At 40.1% G+C, this 21,582-nt stretch overlaps 1 long non-coding RNA gene and 1 pseudogene across 1 annotated transcript in view; both read left to right on the forward strand.

The window, feature by feature from the left end:
* LOC148775030 (uncharacterized) overlaps window positions 1-21,208 on the forward strand; it is a 146,911-nt gene extending 125,703 nt beyond the window's left edge. The window contains exon 8 of the long non-coding RNA XR_016039498.1: window positions 20,879-21,208. This is a non-coding gene — a long non-coding RNA (uncharacterized LOC148775030). The remainder of the gene's footprint in view (window positions 1-20,878) is intronic.
* On the forward strand, window positions 3,418-6,776 carry LOC148775032 (large ribosomal subunit protein eL21 pseudogene; annotated as a pseudogene).
* Window positions 21,209-21,582: the final 374 nt, after the last annotated feature.

The raw sequence follows: 21,582 nt of genomic DNA on the forward strand, positions 1-21,582 counted from the left end.
AATGAAAGGAGAGGGTAGGAGAGGAAGAGCAGTCGTTATACACAGTGGGACACATTTTGAGGTGGCAGGTAAAGGAAGAGAGATCACTTTGGTCTCATATTTTCCTGTTCTTTTTACATTAAAAGCAAAATTTAAAAACACACATTAGAGTTCTTTGAACTCTGAAATCACATGATGTAAACAGAGCTAACACTGTAAGCTGATATTAAGGAAACAAAAAGAAAAAATAGTGGCCCCAAACATAAAACCATACTAAAATCATCAATTATCCCAAGAAATGTACATCTGGGCTTTTGACTACCAAATATTTTTTTCACATGTTTATATAATCAGTTTCAGAGTCATTGCTGACTTTTACCTCGTAACATATTCTCACCACAAGGCCTTTCCACTAAGGCTCAATCAATTTATTTCTACATTGATATAAAACATTTTCCAGAAGCCTTCTATACACAACGCCGTCACAAAACCGAGCATCACTTAGAGAAACTGGTGTTCAGAGAAGTTAACTGTGTAAGAGATGTGATAAATGATACATAACTATATGGGACAATCACTTTACCACTTATTATCACTATTACTACATAGTATATAGTAATATATAAAATAACACTACATATAATAGTATATATATACACTATATATAATAATATAACATATATTTATATATAATAACATATAACAAACTATATGCGACCAGAACTTCCAAGCATGAAGAAATCATTTTAAATGAATAACTTTAAATTAAATCAATGTTCCCATCAAGAACAACTTCAAAATATAGGAAAAGTTTTAAAGTAACTCTTGAAGGCTACCAGAGAACTACTGAAGGAAAAGAACTAGACAGACCAGGAATCAGAGAGCAGGGAAGCATGCAGAGGTGGCCCGATAAGCGAGGCCACTTCTCCAAGGAGGTATCTGCTGAACCTGGGTGTAAGGCAAGAGACTGAGATGCAACTTTTGCCCAGGCTGATGCTAGAGAACCAAGAAACCAGCAGGGCTCTGGTAGTCGTGCAAGACCGTAGACAGTACATGTATGTATATAACTGAATCACCTTGTTGTACCCCCTGAAACTAACACAACACTGTATCGATGATGCTCCAATATAAAATAAAAAGTAGAAGGAAAAAAAAAGACTACAGACAAAATTCAAAACAAAAGGGACAAATGGGTGAACAGGGAAGTTCCGAGGTTTGGGCCTGACACAGAGCTAATTTTCCCTTCAAGATATTTAAAAAGTCTGGAAATGCATAGGGCAGGAGGTTAGGAAGCTAAGTACAATGCCTCTGAAAAGCAGAGTGGAGATTTTGGCAGTGTTATCAGTATGAGGAAACATAAATTAGAGGCTCAAGTCCAGCTAGGGGAAATGGGCATAACTCACTCGCAGCTGGAAGCCCCTCCCCTGAGTGACCACATGTCAGCAGTGGGGGCAAATGACAGGGAGGCAGAGGCCGGTCAAAACTGAAACCCAGCCTCAACTCAGCTCAGTCCCAAGACGGTACATGAGAAATATGTTTGAGAAAATAAAAGATGAAGGATTCCAGAAAATTGGAATCGATCATAAGAAGGACCAAATGGAAATTCTGTAAGTGAAATACATAAATGATGCTGTAAAGAGCTCATTAGATATACCAGAAGAAAGAACAGACAAAATGGAAAACAAGGCAATAGAAAATATCCAAACCAAAGGCACACAGACCAAAACCTACTGAAAAAATACAGAAAAAAACATAGTAGATGTGTAAAACACACGAAAATGTTTAGGATATACATAACTGGAACCTCAAAAGAGGGAAGAAAGAAGGAACAGAGGCAATATACAACAAGATGATGGTCAAGAATTTGTCAAAACTGATTAAAGACAACCCATAGATCTGGCAACCGGCTCCAGTACTCTTGCCTGGAAAATCCTATGGACAGAGGAGCCTGGTAGGCTACAGTCCATGGGGTCACAATGAGTCGGACATGACTGAACGACTTCACTTTCACTTTTTTATAGATTCAAAAAGTTATGCAAATCCCCAGAAGAATATATACAAAAAACATACCTAAACATATCACATTTAAACTGTGGAAAACCAACGAAAAATATCGGAAAAACAACCGGTGCGGGGGGGGGGGGGTCGAAACATACCTTACCTTCAACAGGACAACTACTGCTGGACTTTGGAATGCTAGAAAACAACAGAATGGCTTATTCAAAGAACTAAGAGAAAACAACTGCTCACCATAATACTATGGTCAGCAGAAATACCCTTTAATAAGTGAAGGCAAAGTAAAGACATTTTTGGATAGGCAAAAACAGAAAAATTACTGGCCCAAACCTACACTAAAAGATAAAAGTAATCCAAGATGAAAATTCTAAAGGAATTAAAAGCCACAAATAGGTGAATGTGTGGGAAAAATAGAAATGAATATTCTCTGTAAGGGCTTCCCTCGTGGCTCAGAGGTTAAAGCGTCTGCCTCTAATGCGGGAGACCCGGGTTCGATCCCTGGGTCGGGAAGATCCCCTGGAGAAGGAAACGGTAACCCACTCCAGTATTCTTGCCTGGAGAATCCCATGGACGGAGAAGCCTGGTAGGCTACAGTCCACGGGGTCGCAAAGAGTCGGACACAACTGAGCGACGGAACGGATTCTCTTAAAGACAAAACACAATGCCTTAAAGACATATAAAATACAAAATAATTATGTGTAATAATAAAATGATAAAGACAGGGGTCAGAGGAACACTAATGGGAGAGTGACCAAAGTTATTATTTTTATTAGAATATTGTAAGTCAAGACTACATATCCTAATTTCTGGGGTAAGCAATACAAGAATGCACAACTAACTAGGTAATCAGAGAGAGAAACACAGTAATACAAAAGAAGTCAAGACAGGAGAGAGAAAAAGAAAAAGAGTTTGGAAACACTGAAATCGAATGACAAGATGGCGGATTTAACCCAAGTACCTCACCAACTGCATTATATATAAATGAACTACCAACTCCATAAGAGAGGAAGATTGCTGGGCTAGGTACAAAAAAAAGTCTGCTGACAGGAATGCAAAATGAGGCAACCACTATGGAAAACAATTTCGCGACTATTCAAGCAGTTAAACATAAAACTTTCACATGACCCTGCAATTCCACTCCTAGGAATTACCCCAAATAACTTTAAATCATGTCTAAGCAAAAATAATCCTGCTTATTTAACTTCTATGCAGAGTACATCATGCAAAATGCCAGACTCAACAAAGCACAAGCCGGACTCAAGACTGCCAGGAGAAATATCAATAACCTCGGATGCGCAGATGACAAGACCCTTATGGCAGAAAGCAAAGAACCAAAGAGCCTCTGGATGACAGTGAAAGAGGAGAGTGAAAAAGTCAGCTTATCCCGCCGCCTTCTATCTCTCCCCCGGCCCCTCAGGCTAATCCGCCAAAACGACCAACACAAAGGGAAAGAGGAGGGGCACCCGCTACATGTTCTCTAGGCCTTTTAGAAAACACGGAGTTGTTCCTTTGGCCACATACGTGCGAATCTACAAGAAGGGGCATATTGTAGATATCAAGGGAATGGGTACTGTTCAACAAGGAATGCCCCACAAATGTTACCATGGCAAAACTGGGAGTGTTTACAATCACCCAGCATGCTGTTGGCATCACTGTAAACAAACAAGTTAAGGGCAAGATTCTTGCCAAGAGAATTAATGAGCGTATCGAGCATACTAAGCACTCTAAGAGCCGAGACAGCTTTCTGAAACGTGTGAAGGAAAACGATCAGAAAAAGAAGGAAGCCAAAGAGAAAGGGACTTGGGTTCAGCTGAAGCACCAGCCTGCTCCACCCAGAGAAGCACACTTTGTGAGGACCAATGGAAAGGAACCCGAAATGTTGGAGCCCATTCCCTATGAATTCATGGCCTGATGGGTGTAAAAATAAAGACCTGGACTGTAAAAAAACAAAACAACAACAACAAAAAATCTTGGCTTAAAGCATAACATTCAGAAAACTAAGACCACGACATCCAGTCCCATCACTTCATGGCAAGTAGACAGGGAAACATTGGAAACCGGGAGAGACTATTTTTGGGGGGCTCCCAAATCACTGCAGATGGTTACTGCAGCCATGAAATTAAGATCACTTGCTCCTTGGAAGAAAAGTTATGACCATCCTAGATGGCATATTAAAAAGCAGAGACATCACTTGCCAACAAAGGTCCGTCTAGTCAAAGCTATCGGTTTTCTGGTAGTCATGTATGGATGCGAGAGTTGAACTATAAAGAAAGCTGAGTGCCGAAGAATTGACGCTTTTGAACTGTGGTGTTGGAGAAGACTCTTGAGAGTCCCTTGGACAGAAAGGAGATCAAACCACTCTATCATAAAGGAAATCCGTCCTGAATACTCATTGGAAGGACTGATACTGAAGCTGAAACTCCAATACTTTGGCCACCTAATGGGAAGAACTGACTCATTGGGAAAGATCCTGATGCTGGGAAAGACTGAAGGCGGGAGGAGAAGGGGACGACAAAGGATGAGATGGTTGGATGGCATCACCTACTAAATGCACAGGAGTTTGAGCAAGCTCTGGGACTTGGTGATGGACAGGGAGGCCTGGCACGCTACAGTCCATGGGGTTGCAAAGAGTTGGACACGACTGAGCGCCTGACCTGAACTGAAGCAAAAATGTGCGTATGAATGTTCATAACAGAGTAGTGTTATTCATAATTACCAAAAAGAGCAAAATAAAGCAAAAGCAAGCAAAGGAAAGGAAATAATAAAGAAGAGAAGTCAATGACACTAAAATCAGAAAATCAATTTTTTAAAAAATATCACTCAACCCAAGAGATGGTTCTTTGAAAACTTTAGTACAATTGATAGGGTTCTAGTACGAATGACTTAAAAAGACAGAGAAACACAACTTAACCAATTTCAAGAATGAAAAAGAGGGTATCACTAGAGACTGTACCGACATTAAAAATATAATAAGGAAGGACTTTCCTAGTGGCCCAGTGGTTAAGAATCCGCCTGCCAATGCAGGGGACACAGGTTCGATCCCTGGTCCAGGAAGATCCCTCATGCTTCAGAGTGGCATGCCCGTGTGCCACAACTACTGAAGCCCACACTCTAAAGCCCAGGCTCTCCAACAGGAGAAGCCAGCACAATGAAAAGCCTCAAAGAAAGAGTAGCCCCGACACTCTGCAACTAGGGAAAGACTGCACGCAGCAATGACAACCCGGCACAGCCAAAACTAACTTTCACTTTCCAATAAAAATGCTAAAAATATATAAGTAATATTACAAACAACTCTATGAATATAAACCAGACAATTCAGATGAAGTAGACCAATTCTTCATAAGTCAAACTACCAAAACTCACCCAAGATGAAACTGATAATCTGAACAGTCCTATAACTATTCGACAAATTGAATTTGTAGTTTAAAATCTCCTGAAAAAAGATATTCAGGCCTGATGCTTTCACTGGTAAAAATCTAACAATTTTAAAAGAATACCAATTCTACACAATCTCTTCCAGAAAACAGCAGAGAACTAATGCGAACAAATTCTGTGAACTTCGGATTATTTAATATTCAGTTCAGTTCAGTTGCTCAGTTGTGTCCAACTCTTTGAGACCCCGTAGATTGCAGCAAGCCAGGTATCCCTGTCCATCACCAACTCCCAGAGTTTACTTAAACTCATGTCCACTGAGTTGGTGATGCCATCCAACCATCTCATCCTCTGTCGTCCCCTTCTCCTCCCACCTTCGATCTTTCCCAGTATTAGGGTCTTTCCCAATGAGTCACTTCTTCCCATCAGGTGGCCAAACAATCTTGCTATGGAGCCAAACAATCTTGCTATACCAAAGAACAGCAAGGAGAGATAAGAGATCACTCCCTCAGTGATCAGTGCAAAGAAATAGAGGAAAACATTAGAATGGGAAAGACTAGAGATCTCTTCAAGAAAACTGGAGATACCAAGGGAACATTTCATCCAAAGATGGGCTCAATAAAGCACGGAAATGGTACGGACCTAACAGAAGCAGAAGATATTAAGAAGAGGTGGCAAGAATACACAGAAGAATTCTTTAATATTAAAGCAAAACAAGTGTGTCAGTCGCTCAGTCATATCTGACTCTTTGAGATCTCATGGACTGCAGCCCAACAGTCTCCTCTGTCCATGGAAAGCTCCAGGCAAGAATACTGGAGTGGGATGCCATTCCCTTCTCCAGGGAATCTTCCTGACCCAGGGGTTGAACCTGTGTCTCCTGCATTGCAGGCAGAGTCTTTACTTTCTGAGTCACCAAGGAAGCCCAACAAAGATAATACAAAAGATGAAAACTGTAGACTAATACCACCCCCTTAAAAAATGCAAAAATCCTTCATAAAATAGTAGGAAATCAAGTCCAAAAATACATTAAAACCATTATACAACACCATAACTTAGTAGGATTTGTTCCAGAAATCCAAAACTGGTTCAATATTCCAACATCAATGTAATCCACCAAATCAACAGGCTAACATAACAAAGAGAAAAATCACACGATCATACCAAATGATGCCAAAAAAGCATTCATGATTTTAAAAGTTTTCAGCAGACTAGATATAGAAAGTAACTTCTTCACCTTGACAAAGTATATATACAAAAACCCTATGGTAAACATCATACTTTGTGGTGAAACACTGGATTTCTATATTCAACACTGGAAACAAGGGAAGAATGCCTAGTCCCACCACTCATATTCAGCAGAGTCCTAGAAGTCCCATCAGCACAAAACAAGAAAAGGAAACAGAAAGTGTAGAGACTGGAAAAAGAAAACTCTCCGTATTTGCATGTGACGTTACTGTCTACGTAGAACATCCCAAGGAATCTCAAAAAAACATTTTTAAATTAGTAACAACAACAAAAAACTAATAAAATTTATTAGTCCTAGAATAAGTTCAACAAGGTTGCAGAATACAAGAAAAACATACCTAAAAAATGAATTTCTGAATACAATTGTGCTTTTATATATATTGAACATGCAGAAACAAAATTAAAACAACACATTTATAATCCCATTTATTTTTTAAAAAAGAAACACCTGGGTATATACTTAACAAAACACATACGGCTTGTGTGCTGAAAGGAAGATATAAATAAATGAACAGATATATGTTTGATTAGTCTGCTAGGGCTGCTGTAACAAAGTCCCTCAAACTGAGTGGCTTAAACAACAGAAATTGATTGTGTCACATTTCTGGAAGCTAAAAGTCCGAGACCAAGGTGCTAGCAGAGCCACACTCCCTCTAAGGGTGATAGGGAAAGATATGTTCCAGATATCTTTCTCAGCTTCTAGCTGCTCCTTGGCTCGTGGCAGCACACGCCTAGCTTCACACAGCATCCTCTCCATGCTTCTACACGCATCGACCCTCTATGCGCACCTGTGTCTAAAATGGCCTTTTCTAAGGACACCTGTCATATTGGAACAGGAGTCCCTCACTACTTCAGTATACATCTGTCTTAACTAATAACATTGAGAATGACCCTATTTTCAGATAAGGTCACATTCTGAGGTACTGGAGGTTAGGGTTTATTAGAGGCACTCAAGGGACTCCGCTGATGGCTCAGACAGTAAAGGATCTGCCTGCAATGCGGGAGACCCAGGTGCAATCCCTGGATCGGGAAGATCCCTTGGACAAGGGAATGGTTACCCACTCCAGTATTCTTCCCTGGAGAGAATTCCATGGAGAGAGAAGCCTGACGGGCTATACAGTCCATGGGGTCACAGAGAGTCAGACACGACTAACACTTTCACTTTTCAGGGGGACTCAAGTCAATCCACAACAACACTGTTTATGGATTGGAAACTCAACATCTGACCTCTAGATTTAGTAACATTTCTGTCACAATCCAGTAACACTTTTAGTAGTTAAAGACAAGCTTATTCGAGATTTTATATGAAAAAAAAAGTAAAATAAATGAAACAATTTTGGGAAAAAAAAGGGGGAAAAATCTTACTATCCGGTTTTAAGATTTACTATATAGCTAACAAAAATCAAGACACTGTGGTACTGGTGGTGAAATAGACGCAAAGATCAACAGGACAGAATAGAGAACCGAAATATAAATCTATACAAGGGCAGATAACGGATTTTTGAGGAAGAAGGAAAAGCAGTTCAATAGTGTAAGGACAGATAGCCTTTCCAACAAATAGCGCTGAAGCTAGTGGCAAAAAAAATGAAACTTACTTTATACAGATTAACTCAAAATTGATCATAGATTTAGATGTGAGACATAAAGGTATAAAACTTCAGAGAATTTGCAGACCAACTGAAGAGTTCTTATAAATGACACCAAACACGCAGTCTCTAAAAGGAAAAAAACTTGGTAAACTGGACTTTGTTAAAATTTAAGACTTCTATTCTCCTAGACTTTGTTAAAAGAATGAAAAAGCAAGCTATAGACGAGAATAAGCTATTTACAAACTACATTTCCAACAAAGGATTTGTATCTAGAATATATAAAGAACTCTCAAAGCTCAAAAGTCAAAAACAATTCAACTGAAAATGAACAACAGACATGAACAGACATTTGATCAAAGAAGATATATGAATGGCACATGAAAAGATGTCCAATATTATTAGCCATAAGGGAAATGCAAATTGAAATCACGTAAGATACCACATCATCTGAGAAAAGCTGAATAAAAAAGTGCAAATACCAAATGGTGGTAAGAATGCTGAGAACGTACGTCTCTCATACACTGCTGGTAGAATGTAAAACGGTAGAACTTCTATGAAAAATAACTGAGTAGTTTCTTAAAAATTCAAACACATGCTTATCATATAAGGCAGCAATCACACTCCTGGGCATTTATTTACCCAAAAGGAAAATTTGTGTCTGCACAAAAGCCTGTATATGATTGTTCATAGCAGCTGTACTTGTAATAGCAAAAAGCTGGAAACAACTCAGTATCCTTCAGTGGATGATTAAACAAACGGCGGAACATCTCTATACCGGAATAGTACTCAGCAATTAAAAACAGTCACGACTGGTACATGAAACAACCTGGATGGATCTCAAGGGTATTATGCTAAATGAAAACAGTCAATCTCAAAAGATTATACACTGTATGATTCTATTTATATAACATTCTTGAAATGACAAAATTATAGGGACAGAGAACAAATTAGTCGTTGCCTGGGAATAGGAAAGGGTGGTAGGGAGAAAGGAAGCACAAGAAAGATGTGGTGATAAAAACAGTTCTGTATCGTTTTTGGTGTTTTGTTTTCTTTTTGCCACACTGCGGGTCTTGTGGGATCTCAGTTCCCCGACGAGGGATCTGAACTCCTGCCCCCTGCAGTGGAAGCACAGTATCCTAACCACTGGACTGCCAGGGAATTTCCACAGTATCTTAACCAAAGTGATGGCTACATGAACATATACATGTGATAAAAATGCACAGACAATAAAAATACATGTACATGTGCATATACAGACACAAAAACGAGTACGTGTAAAAACTGGTGAAATGTGATAAAGGGCTAAAGAGTATACCAATGATAACTTTCCTTTTTTTTTTTTTTAGATCACCTGTGCCTTTAAATTTTTTTTATTTATTTATTTGGCTGTGCTGGGTCTTCATTGCTGAGTGCAGGCTTTCTCTAGCTGCAGGGAGTGGGGGCTACTCTCTAGTTGCATTGTGCAGGCTTCTCATCGCAGTGGCTTCTCTTGTTGCAGAACACAGGCTCTAGGGCATAGAAGCTTCAGTAGTTGTGGTACATGGGCTTAGCTGTCCCGAGGCACGTGGGATCGTCCTGGATCAGGGATCAAACTGGTGTCCCCTGTACTGGCAAGAGAATTCTTAACCACTTGACCACTAGGGAAGTCCAATGACCCAGTTTTGATACTAATAGCTACATAAGATAGCAAGACACTGCCCCCTCCAAGCCCCTGGTGAAACTAGCTACAGTATATAGAATTCCTACACTACTTTAACTTCCTGAGCTGCTGCTGCTGCTAAGTTGCTTCAGTCGTGTCCGACCCTGTGCAACCCCATAGATGGCAGCCCACCAGACTCCCCCGTCCCTGGGATTCTCCAGGCAAGAACACTGGAGTGGGTTGCCATTTCCTTCTCCAATGCATGAAAGTGAAAAGGGAAAGTGAAGTCACTCAGTCGTGTCTGACTCTTAGCCACCCCATGGCCTGCAGCCTACCAGGCTCCTCCATCCATGGGATTTTCCAGGCAAGAGTACTGGAGTGGGTTGCCATTGCCTTCTCCCTGTGAGTCTATAACTATTTTAAAGTTTAGGGATTCCCTGGTGGTCCAGTGGTTAAGAATCCACCTTGAAATGCAAGGGACACCAGTTCAATCCCTGGTCTGGGAAGATCCCACATGCCACAGGGCTACTGAGCCAGTGGGCCACAACTAATGAGCCCGAGCCCTGGAGACTGCAAGTTGCAACGATTAAGCCCACGCTCCACGACTACTGAAGCCTCTGCATTTTAGAGCCTGTGCCCTGAAACAAGAGAAGCCACTGCATCGGAGAAGCTCTTAAACCACAACTTGAGAAAGACTGTGCACAGCAACGAAGACCCAGTGCCACCAAAAAAAAAAAAGAACTTCAAAGCTGAAAACTGCATTATATTCACAGCTGATATGTGTGTAGACATCATGCATGCAAGCATGTGCATGCCCTAAGGCAGCCTCAGACCCGCTCAGTCCCCAACCATACAACACCAACTAAGCTGATACTGACATGTCACCATGGTAGTAAAACCTCCATTTGTGAGCACCATCATGAATTTTAAAATTGACTTGAATCACTATTTTGTGCTGCCAGCACTGAGTATAAGGCTTTAAGTTTATGCTTCTGTCACTCACTAGCTAGAAGTATCTTGTGCTGTATCTCAGCTAGCATTTATGGACACTTACTACAGGCTGGGCAGTGTTGTAAGTGCTTCACATACCTAACTTAATCTTCTCAACAATCCCATAAGGGAGGTACTATAATCAGTCACACCATTTTATAATAAATGTGAAGAAAAGAAGACATAGAAAGTTAAGTACCTTGCCAAAGATCACATAGTTACAAAGACAGTCCCAAGAGTTAAACCGTGGCATTCTTATCCAGAGCCCTTGAGCTCATTAACGAGTTTGTTCTCTGTAACCTCTCTAAATTTCAGCTTTTCCTCTATAAAATGGTGTTAATATATATAGATGCATTAAGGAGATCAAACCAGTCCAGTCCATCCTAAAGGGAATCAACCCTGAATATTCACCACAAGGACTGATGCTGAAGCTGAAGCTCCAACACTCTGGCCACCTGATGTGAAGAGCCGACTCACTGGAAAAGACCCTGATGCTGGGAAAGACTGAGGGGAGGAGGAGAAGGAGATGACAGAGGATGAGACGATTGGATGGCATCACAGACTCAATGGAGATGAGTTTAAGCAAATTCCAGGAGATGGCGAAGGACAGGGAAGCCTAGCATGCTGCAGTCCGTGGGGTTGCAAAGAGTCGGACACAACTTAGCGACCAAACAACAACAATATAGACAAATAAGAATATATAAAATAGGATACAGCACCTAGTAAATGACAGCTTAAAGAGAGATTAGGAAAGAGGTACAAATTAATAAAGCTGCAGAAGGCCTATTTGATGGGCACGAGGAACCCTGCTCAATTCCCTGTGCTCAACTACCAAGTGAAAAAGTCAACTGTCAACTGGAATGGTGTTTTTAAAAAAGCAAAAGAAAACATGCATTAATCTCTACATCACGACTCTGGGTGAAAGAAACCAGACATAAAAAAGTAGATACTACAGGTACATTCATATAAAACTATAGAAAATGAACACTAACCCACAGTGACAGAAAGCAGATCAGAGGTTGCTTACAGCAGGGAGTCAACTCAAAGGGGTGGACTACAATGGGCACAGGGAAGCTGTTGTAGTGTAATACTGTTACTCGCTCAGTCGTGTCAAACTCTGTGAGACCCCACGGACTGTGGCCCACCAGGCTCCGTCCACGGGATTCTCCACGCAACAATACTGGAGTGGATTGCCACTCCCTTCTCCAGAGGATCTTCCCGATCCAGGGATCGAACCTGGGTTCGATTCTGTCTGAGCCACAGGGACGATCCCCAGGAAGCTTTTGAGGTGATGGACATGTATGATATCTTGATAGTGATGATGGTTTCACAGATATATACTTCTGTCAGAACTCAAGCTGAACACTGTTAAATGGGTACAGTTAACTGTATACAATTCATACCTCAACAGAGTTATGCAAAAACAAAAAGCATTCATCTTTTTCAAATAAGCAAACTGCCCTGATTATAACTCTAACAATTTTTAACTTCAGCAAAGTAAAAATTAAATGAGTTAGCCAGCATACTGCCAAGTTGAGAATATATATAAGGAACACAGACTCTCAAAGCTCTATAAAGGAGGAAAAAAGAATCTTCAGCTGATAAAATTTTTAAAAGATTCTTACTGAGTACTCCCTTAAGCTGCAGTACTTTTATTCACTAAATTAAGACCAGGGTATACGAAGTTTACAAACTGAAAAATAACTTTCTAAAATTAAATTTCTGGCTTCTTCAACAAAGGTGCAAGACAGGGAACCTTCTATTCTTTGTTCAAATTCAAATCAACCAAGCCTTTGTGCTCCAATTCTCTTTCTTCTTTGAAATTTCCAAGCCTTCAAGCACAGCAACAGCCCAAGCTTAGCAAGGAGTGTGAAAGGGGAACAGAGTTAAAGGCCAAAATTTGATTCATGAGAATCAGAATGCCAATCTCTGTCACTCTACAAAGGGTCTGATAACCGTAGAAACTGTATCCTACTGGGTTTGGGAATATTATGACTAAATTCACTAAATGTGAAACCAAATGTGGAACGGCCTTGAAAATTCAAAAATGGTATTCATTCCATTTTAGATCCAAATTAGAGTAAGAAATTATTTTTAAATAGAATAATTTTAAGTGATGTAAAAGAAGATCTTTAATAACTTTTTTCTAAGAATAAAATTCTAAAGAGAAAAGGTCTAAAACTTTAAGAATTACTTTATATATATATATATATATATAAAATTCTACGTTTGTAAAATACCTTTAGTCCCATAGATTTGCTTTTTTTTACAAATTTATTTTGTTAATGTCTTATGACAGCATATTAAATATTTCCCAATATTAGTTCAGTGAGCTAGTTTGCAGAAATATGACTTTATCACAGGAGTATATTTATCTTAAGTCAAAGGGGAGCTCCTAAAGCAGCCCATAAAATTTGACTTTTCTTCAGGAAGTAAACTTTTAGCATTTCAAGTATCATGAATGGTTATGAATTATAGTCTGTCTCAAAAGATAAAACTTTACAAACCAAACTCATCAGAATTAATACTTTAATTTAAAATAAGCATTTTAAGGCATTCTTTTTTTTTTCTTTTATTTATTTCAATTGGAGGCTAATTACTTTACATTATTGTATTGGTTTTGCCATACATTGACATGAATCTGCCCCGGGTGTAGTGATCTAAAATGCAAGAAAATCAAACTGTCAAAAAGTTTATTTTTTTCCTAAAGTCAGAAATAACTAAATGCAATTAATTCTCCACTACGTGTGTATTTTTCACCTTTTTCAATTTAGAAGTTTCCTAGTTCCTGGCTCATTTCCCTGTCACACGATAGGCTCTTCAATCCACTTCACCAGGCTGTTGTTTGCTTAGGGAAAACCACCTTATTAATACTAACCTAAATAGAAGATAATAAGTCAGTCTGACTGATAATGCATGTATCCTAAAAATATAAGCCATGAATTTAAAGAATAAATACAATCAAAGAAATTTCATTTCCTCAAATGCCCATCCACAAAATGTTAATCACTGGTACAAAGGGGTATTAAATTATAGTATCCTCTTGAAAAACAAAAACAAAAAACAAAACAAAACCCTGCCTTTCAAGGTCAATTTAAACATAATCTGCAACTGATCCTTTCCACACATGATCCTTTCTCTTTTGAATCCTCTGAGCACTATATGCCTATTTATGGCATTTACCAAGTTCTTCCTTAAGTTTCAGTCATTCGGATAAAAACATATTTAATAAATACTGAGACACTGAAACTGGGAGCTAAACAAAAAAGGACAGCTGGGATTTTTAAAAATAAAGTTTCCGTACTAATTTTACTATTTTGTTTCTTACAAAAAAAATCAGAAAACACAAACATTAAATGAAAAACACAGAAAACACAGAAAACACAAATAAATCGTGTTAATTCAAGAACAATCACTGCTGGTCTTGACAAAAATCTTTCCAGATCACTTACTCTACATGAACATGAATACACTTCTTTTCTTCAACAAAAACAGGATGATCCCACATACATTATTTTATTATCTATTTCTATTTTTTCCTATTAATTAATGTATCAAATTTGGCTTCCCTGGTGGCTCAGTAGTAAAGAATCCACCTGCCAAGCAGGAGACGCTGGTTCAATCCCTGGGTCGGGGAGGTTCCCTCGAGGAGGAAATGGCAAACCCACTCCAGTATTCTTGCCTGGGAAATCCCATGGACAGAGAAGCCTGGAGGGATACATCAAGTACAACCATTAGAATTTGACAGACAAAGATGGAGATGAGATTATTTAGGCAGAAAGAGAATGAGAGGTCTAGAAATAAGAAAGCTGGTCAGTTTTGTTCCTTTACTTTACTATACTACTTACAAGTGTAAATACATAATGTTGAAAGCTTCAGGTCGCTTTGACCTTTTCCCGCTCCAAAAAAAAAAGGGCAAAGGCAAACACTGGTGTTCACAGGAAAGTGGTATCTTTGGTACTCCTGTCAGGACTACCATTACTAACCCCAACAAACCCACAACTACTGACAATTCCAGGAGATCATGTGCTGAGTACACCTCTGTAACACAACCACGACTGACCACCGCCCCTTCCGGAATTCAGTTTATGAAGTTCATTAACTCACTCAGACATTTATTCAGCAGCTATTATGTGTGAGGTGCCATGGTAGCTGCTGGCCCTACAAAGATGAATAAGGACCTCAACAGCAAGTTCTGCTTTCAAAAGCAAATGTCCTTCAGCAGGACCTGAACTAAAAAATGAGGACAAGTTGGTACCCAATACAGCGGCTATCATTCCAAAACAAAAACCCAGAAAATAACTAGTGTTGGTGAGGATGTAGAGATACTGGAACCCTTGTGCATCGCTAGCAAAAATGTAAAATGGAGCAGCTGCTATACAAAACAGTTCAGTGGCTCCTCAAAAAATTAAACAGGATTATCATGCTATCCTAAAATTTCACTTCTGGGAAGACCCAAAAAAAACTTAAATCAAAGACTGGAACAAATATTTATATATCTGTACTCAGAGAAGCTATATTCATAATAGCCAAAAGGTGGAAGGAACTCAAGAGTCTGATGAATGAATGATTAAACTAAACGTTGGGCATAAATATACAATGAAATATTATTCAGCCTTAAAAAGGAAGGGAATTCCGACACTTGTTACAACATGGATGAATCGTGAAGACAGTGTGCTAAGTGAAATAAGCCAATCACAAATGGACAAATATTTTATGATTTCACTTAAATGAGGTACTGGAGTCATCAAATTCAGAGAGAAAGAAAAAAAAGTAGAACGGTGGCCGCCAAAGGTTGAGGGGAGGGGAGAACAGGGAATTATTGTTTAGCACGTATAGTGTTTCAGTTGCAGAGGCTGAAAAAGTGCTCAAGAAGCATAGTGGTAATGACATACCAAGGTGACTGTATTTAACTCCACTGAACTGCACACTTAAAAATGATTGGAATGGGGGAATTCCTTGGTGGTCTCATGGTTAGGACTCCGAACTTTCAGTGCCGGGAACTGGGTTCAATCCCTGGTCGAGGAATTAAGATACCACAAGCTGCACGGTATGCCAAAAAACAAACAAGAAAAGATTCCAGTGGTAAATTTTATGTTATATATATTTTGCGTACATGCATGCTAAGTCACTTCGGTCATCTCCAACTCTTTGCAACACTATGGATTGTAGCCTGTCACACTCCTCTGTCCATTGGATTCTCCAGGCAAGAATACTTGATTGGGAAGCCATGTCCTCCTCCAGGGGATCTCCCCCACCCTAGGATTGAACCCACACCTCTTGCATTGGCAGGCGGTTTCTTTACCACTAGTGCAACATGTATATTTTGCCACAATTAAAAAAAAATGCTGAGGAACATTATCTCTAAGTGCTACTATGAAATAACCAGGATATACTGTTAAGTAAAAAAACAAGGTAGAGAAAACAAACAGTATGACACTATATCAAAAGAGCGTGAAACAATATATAGCTATATAGAGATATTATACAGACATTTTCTATAATTACTATAATTTTTAATGGAAGGATAAACAAAAAGCTTTAAAAAAAAACAACTACCCCCAAGGGAAGGAAAGAATAAGGTTAGGATTCAGCTGGTAAAGAATCCACCTGCAGACTCCGGTTCAGTTCCTGGGTCGGGAAGATCCCTTGGAGAAAGGATAGGCTATCCACTCCGGTATTCGTGGGCTTCCCTGGTGGCTCAGATGGTAAATAATTTGCCTGAAATTCGGGAGACCTGAGTTCGATCCCTAGGTTGGGAAGATCCCTTGAAGGAGGGCATGACTACCCACTCCAGTATTCTTGCCTGGAGAATCCCCATGGACAGAGGAGCCTAACAGGCTACAGTCCATTGGGTCCCAAAGAGCCAGACACGATGAGTGACTGAGCACAAACACAGTCCAGAAACTAGACTCCTCTGAATGTACCTTGTCGTATATATCAAGTTTTTAAACACGATTATAAAATAAATTTAAACAAAAAAAATTTTAAGTCGTTTCTCAAAATCAAAATGAAACACACACCTAAACTGTGTATTGAGTTAAACCAAACAGAGGAGTACTTAACTCTAAAACACAGTAATCTGACTGCACATCCTTGGTGAAATACATCCTAAGGACATAAGAAATACAAAGAAACCTTACAGGGCTCTCAGTAACGATACTGATATGATTCTGAAATTAAGTACTGTCTGTATATCATAAGCTTTCGGCACGAGAAGAAACAAAAATTCTAAAATATTAAATAAAAACTCTCCAATACTATTTAATTACAAGTTATCAGTAAAAACTCATGCTGCACTGTCTTTTTTTTTAAAAAAAGTTATTTCCTAGCTCCATCTTTGACGAGACCTATAAATTACTAACCTAGTATCAATAAGCATAGCACCCAGATAGCAGTCTGCAAAAATCCGTGAAAATTCTCTCCAACTAAAAGGAACCAGCACTCCCTAAAGAAAGTGATAATTCAAGTTCTGAGGCAGAATTTTATGAAATAAGGTTGGATCATACCAGAAAGCAAGGAAGCTATCAGAAACCACTAGGGTAGTATCAAAAACACTTAGGAGCTATCTTGAAGAGGTGCTCACTACCAAAAACAGAACAGACTCAGCCACAACAAAATAACAACTGCAGTGGACTCAAACGCATAAAATATGGTAAAAATCCATGAGTCCACAATGATACTTGAAAAGAGAACAATGATATTTGAAAGGAGAAAGATCTCATTAGTCACTTTTCCAAGATTCTTGTGAATCAATTTATTATCCTAAAAACTAACAAAGGAGAACAGCTGCATATTTGCTGTCTTTTTTTTACATAAACTGAACATAAGAGTAATTCAACAGTCCAATAATCAAAATGAGCAAGTTTCTGTTTAAAGTATTCTAGCTGAGAAATGAAGAATGACAGAATATCACCATTTTGCTGCTGCTGCTAAGTCGCGTCAGTCGTGTGCGACTCTGTGCGACATCAGGAACCGCAGCAGGTCAGGCCTCCCTGTCCATCACCAACTCCCGGAGTCCACCCAAATCCATGTCCATCAAGTCGAGGATGTCATCCAACCGTCTCATCCTCTGTCGTCCCCTTCTCCTCCTGCCCTCAATCTTTCCCAGCATCAGGGTCTTTTCCAATGAGTCATCTCTTCGCATCAGCTGGCCAAAGTACTGGAGTTCCAGCTACAACATCAGTCCGTCCAGTGAACACCCACGACAGATCTCCTTTAGGACGGACTGGTTCGATCTCCTTGCAGTCCAAGGGACTCTCAAGAGCCTTCTCCAACACCACAGGTCAAAAGCATCAATTCTTCTGCGCTCAGCTTTCTTCACAGTCCAACTCTCACATCCATACATGACCACTGGAAAAGCCACAACCCTGACTAGATGGACCTTTGTTGGCAAAGTAATGTCTCTTGCTTTTTAATATGCTGTCGAGGTTGGTCATAACTTTCCTTCCAAGGACTAAACGTCGTTTACTTTCAAGGCTGCCGTCACCATCTGCAGTGATTTTGGATCCCAGAAAAATAAAGTCAGCCACTGGTTTCCACTGTTTCTCCATCTTTTTGCCATGACGTGATGGGACCAGATGCCATGATCTTAGGTTTCTGAATGCTCAGCTTCAAGCCAACTTTTTCACTCTCCTCTTTCACTTTCATCAAGAGGCTCTAGAGTTCCTCTTCACTTTCTGCCATAAGGGTGGTGTCATCTGCATATCTGAGGTTATTGACATTTCTCCCGGCAATCTTGATTCCAGCTTGTGCTTCCTCCAGCCCAGCGTTTCTCATGATGTCCTCTGCATAGAAGTTAAATAAGCAGGGTGACAATATACAGCCTTGATGTACTCCTTTTCCTATTTGGAAGCAGTCTGTTGTTCCATGTCCAGTTCTAACTGTTGCTTCCTGACCTGCATACAGGTTTCTCAAGAGGCAGGTCGGGGGTCTGGTATTCCTGTCTCTTTCAGAATTTTCCACAGTTTACTGTGGTCCCCACAGTCAAAGGCTTTGGCATAGCAATAAAGCAGAAATAGAAGTTTTTCTGGAACTCTCTTGCTTTTTCCATGATCCAGCGGATGTTGGCAATTTGATCTCTGGTTGCTCTGCCTTGTCTAAAACCAGCTTGAACATCTGGAAGCTCACAGTTCAAGCATTGCTGAAGCCTGGCTTGGAGAATTTTAAGCATTACTTTACTAGCGTGTGAGATGAGTGCAATTGTGCGGTAGTCTGAGCATTCTTTGGCATTGCCTCTCTTTGGGATTGGAATGAAGACTGACCTTTTCTGGTCCTGTGGCCACTGCTGAGTTTTCCATATTTGCTGGCCTACTGAGTGCAGCACTTTCACAGTGTCTTCTTTCAGGATTTGAAATAGCTCAACTGGAATTCCATCACCTCCACTAGCTTTGTTCGTAGTGATGCTTCCTAAGGCCCACTTGACTTCACATTCCAGGATGTCTGGCTCTAGGTGAGTGATCATACCATCATGATTATCTGGGTCGTGAAGATCTTTTTTGTACAGTTCTTCTGTGTATTCTTGCCACCTCTTCATAACATCCTCTGCTTCTGTTAGGTCCCTACCATTTCTGTCCTTTATTGAGCCCATCTTTGCAAGAAATGTTCCCTTGGTATCTCTAATTTTCTTGAAGAGATCTCTGCTGCTGCTGCTAAGTCACTTCAGTCGTGTCCGACTCTGTGCGACCCCATAGACGGCAGCCCACCAGGCTCCCCCGTCCCTGGGATTCTCCAGGCAAGAACACTGGAGTGGGTTGCCATTTCCTTCTCCGATGCAAGAAAGTGAAAAGTGGAAGTGAAGCTGTTCAGTCGTGTCCGACTCCAAGCGACCCCATGGACTGCAGCCTACCAGGCTCCTCCCATGGGATTCTCCAGGCAAGCGTACTGCAGTGGGCCGCCATTCCCGTCTCCAAAGAGATCTCTAGTCTTTCCATTCTATTGTTTTCCTCTACTTCTTTGCACTGATCGCTGAGGAAGGCTTTCTTATCTCTCCTTGCTATTGTTTGGAACTCTGCACTCAAATGGGTATATCTTTCCTTTTCTCCTTTGCTTTTCGCTTCCCGTCTTTTCACAGCTATTCGTAAGGCCTTCTCAGACAGCCATTTTGCTTTTTTGCATTTCTTTTCTTGGGGATGGTCTTGATTCCTGTCTCCTGTACAATGTCAGCTGTACATTGGAGACAACTGCACTGCATCCTGTACTTGGCAATTTAGACAGTTCAAAATGGTGTGGGAAACGGAGGAATGAGCAATCTTGTTTCTATCAAAAGCCACAATACTCGGGGAAAAGACAGACATCAAGTTAAGAACTTAAGAAACATTTAATGTATGTGTTTATGTAGAAACGCACTTTTTGTAAAGTAAGAAAAATATACATACTAACAAACTAACAAGGATCTTTTCTCCAATTTAATAAGTGGACATTCACCCCATTTATTTGAACATGTTCCAATTTCAATCGAAGTATTGAGGAGGAATTCTCAATATACAATGAAAGAACACCCAACTTGTTGACTGTGAACAATAATAAGCAAAGTTGAAATAACCCACATTCTGCAATTTCTCTCCTGGCACCCTTAGCTCAATACCATATATTACTTCATTCGAAGCACTCATTTTGATTTCACCAAATATCAGTACAGGAATGAACCTGAGGTAGGCTTGAAGCCTGAGTCTGCTGAATGATGCTATTACCTAGGAAATGTCTTTCAACTCATCCAGTCCCACAAAGAACACTCAAGAATGTGCTGGGGTTACCTGCTCCAATTATTTGCTCCCACTAAAAGCTGACAAGTTGATCCAAAGGTCCTGGGTCAGAGAAAGGAGCGTGTCATCAGCAGACAAGTCCTTGTAAGGATCTAAGAATCCTTACTACTATTTGCAAGTGTGCTGTGTTGATTGCTGAGATTCCATATCCTTCGCTATTATAGAAACTTTACACTCTCAGACTGTCAGGAGACTGTCAGTGGCGTCACTATCCTGATATGACAACCAAGCCAACAATCCCCAACATCACTTCACATCACCAAAGCTTTCTCTTTCTCATCTAGGTGCTCTCCCTAGAAGGAGTGAAATTCAAAAAGATGCGGTCTCACTGCCAACAAAATGTCTAGCCTATATGGGCATGTTTGAAGAGAGGACAGAGACAGCTCCCCATGCCACCACCATGAAAGCCCCCGGAGCCCACAATGAGAGATGCAAACTCATCTGAAACGAATACATCGTCCTTCTCGCACTTTCGCTCTAGTGTCACTTAGAAATGACATTTGGAATAGAAGTAACACTGGTGGGTCATCTAGTCTGCGTCATGCACTGTGCTAGCTACTTAAATCTCTCATTTAATCCTAATAGCCGTTCAAAGTATTTTTGTTGTCAGTACCTTTTCACAAATGATTTTCACAAAGATGCTGAAGTGAAGTCAAGTGACTCAGTCGTGTCCCACTCTTTGCGACCTCATAGACTGTAGCCTACCGGGCTCCTCCGTCCATGGGATTTTCCAGGCAAGAGTACTGGAAGTGGGTTTCCATTTCCTTCTCCAGATCACAGAGATGTTAGGTGACTTAATTTCAAAGTCTGAAAGCTACTACGTGAAAGAGGCAAAAGTTAAACCCAAATCAGTACATAAATCTTTATGACTTATTTCTTACAACCCTATTTGCTGTCCAAAGGAGTTACACTGACTTAACATGACACGAGAACCAAAGATATTCCTCCTTCATTTTCTTGGTGAGAGAACTGGGTAGTTTTAATACCC

The sequence above is a fragment of the Moschus berezovskii genome, chromosome 17 (assembly GCF_049115385.1).
Source record: "Moschus berezovskii isolate FMDL1 chromosome 17, NW_MosBer_1.0, whole genome shotgun sequence".
NCBI classification, from domain to species: Eukaryota; Metazoa; Chordata; class Mammalia; order Artiodactyla; family Moschidae; genus Moschus; species Moschus berezovskii.